The following is a 6,000-nucleotide window of genomic DNA, read 5'->3' as shown; positions in this document are numbered from 1 at the left end:
CAATAATTAAATAACCATTTATACATTAAACCCAATTTAATGGATATGCTTAATTATAATATACATCGCATGTATATGTGCAACACCTTCTATTAATTAATTATTTGTGAATCTAATTCACTTGATTAATTAATTTGAATCTTATTCTAATATTATTTTTCAATTTAATTATAGATCATATCCATAAGTAATTATATATTAATCACATAAATATATAGTTTCCTCAAATTAATTTGAACGATTCAATAATGCTTATAATGGCCATAACTTTCATGTAACAAAAGTGTATCACATATTCCAAATAATGCTTCTAGAGTCCATTTGATAACTTGATAAAGCTAAGCTAGGGCACCTGACACAAAAGCACTAGTAATAGTACCACTTACCTCAAGGCTTAAGCTTAAATAATAGACAAAATAATCCCCTTGGCTTAGGAATCTTGGATCAAAGTCCCTAATGCAAAACACAACATTCAATTTCAACTTTTAGGGCCAATAAAAAAAAAAAAAATCATTCCAGCAATTCCCAAATAACTTACCGAAATCTTACAAAAAATACCCTTAACTGTGTTGGACAGTTTACCAAAAAAATGCTTTAAAATCTCAACTTCCACCTCCAAGAAAGCGCCAAAATGTCTCAACTTGTTGGGATCCAATTCCCCGCATATGAATATATATATATATATATATATATAAATATAAATATAACACTTTCCTTTTCCTTAATACATTCTAATTCCAAATCCAATATTCCTATCATTTTTCTTCTTAAACAACGTATTTTGATCAAACAAACATCTCAAATTAAAAAGAAATCAATTAAATCCAAATAATCCAATTATCCCCAAAATTAGAGAGAGATAAATTAATTATTTTTTAATCAATTAAATTCAAGTTAACTAACTACCTTAAATTTTCTAGAAACTTTCTAGAAACTCAGATGTCACATTTGGACTTGAACACACAACCAAGAGGTAAAAGGAAATTGTGGACATGTAAAAGTATCAATAGGCCAAGAATGCATCTTGTTAAATTGGAGACATGGTTTAATATAAGAAACAAGGAATTTTATTTTTTTTTGTAGTATCTCAAAATTTGCCTTTTTCTTTTTTACATTCCTCAAATTTTAGAAACAAGAAATGAGAACAGTTATTAAATAAGTCTATTTCTTAAAAAATGAGAAACAGAAAATGGAAATGTTATCGAATGAGTCCAAAACTGCCGCCAAATTTGCCTCCCACAGACAAATATATAATAATAATAATAATGAAAACCAAAAGATAGATGTGATGGCCCATCATCACATCACAACTTCTTTTTCCTTTTGTCTTTTTCCTTAAAAAGAATAATTATAATAATAGTGATAATATAAATAAAATTTCACAAAACCAAGTATAGTATTCATAAATCCACATAACTTCTTCCCTAATGAATCTCACTTCCCTCCTTTATGATATTTTCTCTTCGTATCTACACTTCTGTATATATTTTTAACTTCAAAACCCTCTCCACATCTAAACTCAACACTTCCTACGGTTTTACCTTTCAAACTACAAAGAAATATCTCTACTCTAAAGGTAACCTTCTTTTCCTTTTCCTTTTCCTTTTTATTTTTTTTCCTCTTTTTTCTTCTTTAAACAACATACCAACACACACTTCTTGATCAATTTCTCTTTTTTCTTTTTTGAAAGAAAAAGCCAAAAATAAAATAACAATAACAATAACTAAGAGACGAGAGAGAAAAAATTCTAGTGATGTGAAAGGAACGAATAGGACAAAAAGTAAAAAAAAAAAATTAATAAAATTACTGACAATAATAAGAACGCAAATATTATTAGATGAACATAAATGCAAATAGTAAATATTAATAAAAAAATGAAGCAAATGGACGTAAGAACGGGAAAAATTGAAAAAATAACATAATAAACCTGGTAAAAATGAACATAAATGCACTTTTTTTTTATTTTTTTTATTTTACAGATTTGAAGAGACAAAGGTTCTTAAAAGAAAATTTTCTAAGCTTTTTAACAAATGGAGAGAAAAGGTATGTGGAAAATACTTTCTTATTACTTTCACTTATAGTATTTACATACTTCAAGTTCCTTTTATAGAAGAACTTGTTAGTTTGCTTGACTAACTAACGGAAAATACAAACAAACTCAAACAGAATCTTAACTGTTGTAACAAAGAAATTGTTATAACAGAATGTAACAAATAAATTGTTGTAACTAATAAACAGAATGTAACTGTTTTACTATTGATTCTCCCCCTCAAGTTAGACGATGAATGTCAATGATGCCCAACTTGGATACTAGTTTAGACAAAACAGATGTAGGCAATGCTTTAGTGAACATGTCTGCGAGTTGTTGACTAGATTGGATAGGGAGAACCTTAAGGAACCCATCAGCTATCTTGTCCCGAACAAAATGACAATCAATTTCTATGTGTTTTGTCCTCTCATGAAACATTGGATTAGAGGCAATGGCAATAACAGCTTGATTGTCACATAATACAGTAGTGGGCATTAGGATCTTAACCTGAAGATCTTTGAGGAGTTGAGAGATCCACATTAATTCACTAGTAACTGAGGCTAGTGCCCTGTACTCCGCTTCTGCAGAAGATCTAGAAACGGTGGCTTGTTTCTTTGATTTCCATAATATGATAGATGTCCCTAGGAATATGCAGAAACCAGTAATGGATCTTCTAGTATTAGGACATGATCCCCAATCAGCATCCAAAAAGGCTTTTAAATGAAAGAAAGTGATAGGGCTGATTAAAATGCCTTATCCAGGACACCGTTTTAGGTACCTGAGTAAGTGATGAGCGGCATTGAAGTGAGCTTTAGTGGGGCTGTGGATGAATTGGCTTAGCCGATAAACAGCAAAGCATATGTCTGGCCGAGATATTTGAAGATATATAAGCCTGCCAATCAGTCTCCTATAACATGTGATGTCATCTGCCTTTAGAAGCTCTCCTTCATTCTTTGATAGTTTCAAATTGGGATCCATAGAAGTTGTAGCTGGTTTAGCTTCAAGAAATCCAGTATCCTCAAGTATTTGGAGGCAATATTTTCTTTGGAAAATCATGATCCCTTGTTGAGATCTGGATAATTCTAATCCCAGAAAATATTTCGCATGGCCTAAATCCTTGAGTTTGAAATGTCCTTTGAGGACTTCTTTGACTGAGCTGATTATTTGAGGGGATGGTCCGGTTAGTAATATGTCATCTACATATACCAACAATGCTACAAAATCATGTCCATGTCTTCGGGTAAAAAGAGAATAATCAGACTTGGATTGATGAAAGCCATGTGAAGATAAAGCAGCTGTAAACTTGAGAAACCATTGTCTCAAGGTTTGTTTCAGCCTATATATAGATTTTTTAAGTTTACAGGCTAGTTTCTCACCTTTCCGTGGTACTTGTGAGGTTTGATAACCTAATGGCAAAGACATATGCACTTCTTCAAACAAATCACCATTTAGGAAGGCATTATTGATGTCCATTTGAGTGAGTGACCAATTGTAGGATGCAGCAAGGGCGAAGAAGACTTTAACAGTGACAATTTTGGTGACAGGTGAGAAGGTGTCTGAGAAATCTATTCCTTCTTGTTGATTGTAGCCTTTTGCTATAAGTCTCGCCTTATATCTAAACTGTTCCATCTTGTTTGTACTTGACTTTGTAAACCCATTTACTGCCTACAGTATGATGATTCTTTGGAAGAGAGACAATAGTCCATGTATTAGTTCGTTCCATGGCTTCTATTTCCTGACTTGTTGACATTTACTGACTTGTCCTGAATGATACAATTGGTGTTAGTAAAGGATATAGAATATCTTCCATCCTTAAGTAAAGCACTCACTGATAGCAAGCTGTATTTGAAATCAGGAATGTATAGAACATCCTTCAATATCAACTGTTTTGCTATTAAAATGTCCCCTATATACTCAACCTTCAAATGAGCTTTAGTTGGTAGTATAACTGACATATTTTGAGTGCTGTGTAGTTCTTTAAACATAGATTTATCATGGCATATATGAGAAGAGGCTCCATAATCAATGATCCAACAAGAATCGATGAGTGAAGTAGAAAGACATGTACCTGCTATGTGGGTAGTATCTGTCTTAGGGATCTCATCAATTTGTTGAGTATTTAAGTGTGTTTGCAGCATGTTCAAGAGCTGTGAGCATTGGTCATTATTCAGGCTGGCAAAGAAGGCATACTGATTGCTCTTAGGAGCTTCTAATGGCTTTTCATTACTAGTTTGCATAGAGTTCTGCGGCCTTTATTGATGGACTGAATTGTTATTTGCTAGTCTATGCCCTGGTGGATAACCATGTAGTCTATAACATTTGTCAGAAATATGACCTCTATATCCACAGTTAGTGCATACTGGCCGAGTATCTTTCTTCTTAGATTTCTCAGATGTAAACCTTTTCTCAGCATTAGCCATTAGAGTTATACTTTCAATTGTAGGTGTGGATCCAATGGATCTTTGCCTTTCTTCTTGGATGATAAGAGAGAATACCTTGTTTATTGTTGGCAGAGGGTCGATCAATAGAATTTGTGCTCTGATTTGTGCATATGACTCGTTTAAGCCCATAAGGAATGTCATTACAAATTTTGCATTCAAGAATTCTATCATCTTCTTTGACCCTTGACAAGTACATTCATCCATTGGTCTGTATTCAACAAGTTCTTGCCATATTGTAGTGATTTTTGCGTAATATACTTCCACTGAAAGGTTTCCTTGAGTAGTAGTTACAAGATCCTTTCTCAACTGGTATATATGTGGCCCATTGGACTGACGGTACCTTTCTTTTAATTCATCCCATATCTCTTTGACGCTTCCCCTGTAAACTAAGCTGGCAGTAATTTCTTTTGAGACTGAGTTGATAATCCATGAGGTTATCACATCATTATTACATCTCATGCTGATTGTAAGCTTCCTTCTGATGGTTTTTCAATCGTTCCAGTAATAAAACCAATCTTGTTCTTCCCTGATAATGCAAGTTTCATTGCTCTGCTCCATGAAGAGTAGTTGCTTGATCCTGCAAGTGGTGTAGATACCAGATTGGTGGTTGGGATGATTGAATGATGAAGGATGAAGGGATTCATTTGGGCGTCGAGTTCCGAAGAGTTGCCGGACGTTGAACTCTCTGATGTCGTCATGATAGGACTGCACGAGGGTAATGACGTTCGGGTGGGTTTTTAATTTTCTCTCTTGCGGAAATGCTCTGATACCATAACAAATGGAGAGAAAAGGTATGTGGAAATACTTTCTTATTACTTTCACTTATTGTATTTACATACTTCAAGTTCCTTTTATAGAAGAACTTGTTAGTTTGCTTGACTAACTAACAGCTGGAAAATACAAACAAACTCAAACAGAATCTTAACTGTTGTAACAAATAAATTGTTATAACAGAATGTAACAAATAAATTGTTGTAACTAATAAACAGAATGTAACTATTTTACTGTTGATACTTTTCTTTCTTTAGTTGAAGGTTGTTTTAGCTCCATCAACTTCAAGAACTAGCTATGGGAAGGGAGATCACGGTTCGTGGCTCAAGGTGCAGATCCTCGGGACATCCTCCCTACCGTGCAATCTCAACTGAGCTTGAAACATTCAATGATTTCTCTCTATTCATTTTTTCTAGGGTTCTCTCTGTAACTCTTTTGCTATAGGGTTTGTGTAAAGGCTGGATTTACTCTCCTTCACTGTGTTCCTAGAGTTTTCTTTCTGTCTCTCTCCTCTAGAGATTCTGTGTCGTTGTCTATATTTTTTTAGGGGTTTTCTCCACTTTGTAGCCTCCTTTTGCTGAAGAAACAATCAGTTTTATAGCCAAAAAGGTTTCCCCATTTACCAAAAATATTTACTCGCAAGTTTCTCTTCCATTTGAAAATATGTCATACATGGCTTACACCATAAGAGGAAATGAAAATTTTGGCAACCAAAACCTAATGCAAAAAGTTACTTTTTTTAGTTTTTTTTTTCTCAAC

This window comes from Benincasa hispida, chromosome 3 (assembly GCF_027475165.1).
Source record: "Benincasa hispida cultivar pf3 chromosome 3, pf3_genome.v1.1, whole genome shotgun sequence".
In the NCBI taxonomy this organism is placed as follows: Eukaryota; Viridiplantae; Streptophyta; class Magnoliopsida; order Cucurbitales; family Cucurbitaceae; genus Benincasa; species Benincasa hispida.
The sequence above is the reverse complement of the archived record's forward strand: the minus strand, read 5'-3'. Positions refer to the sequence as shown.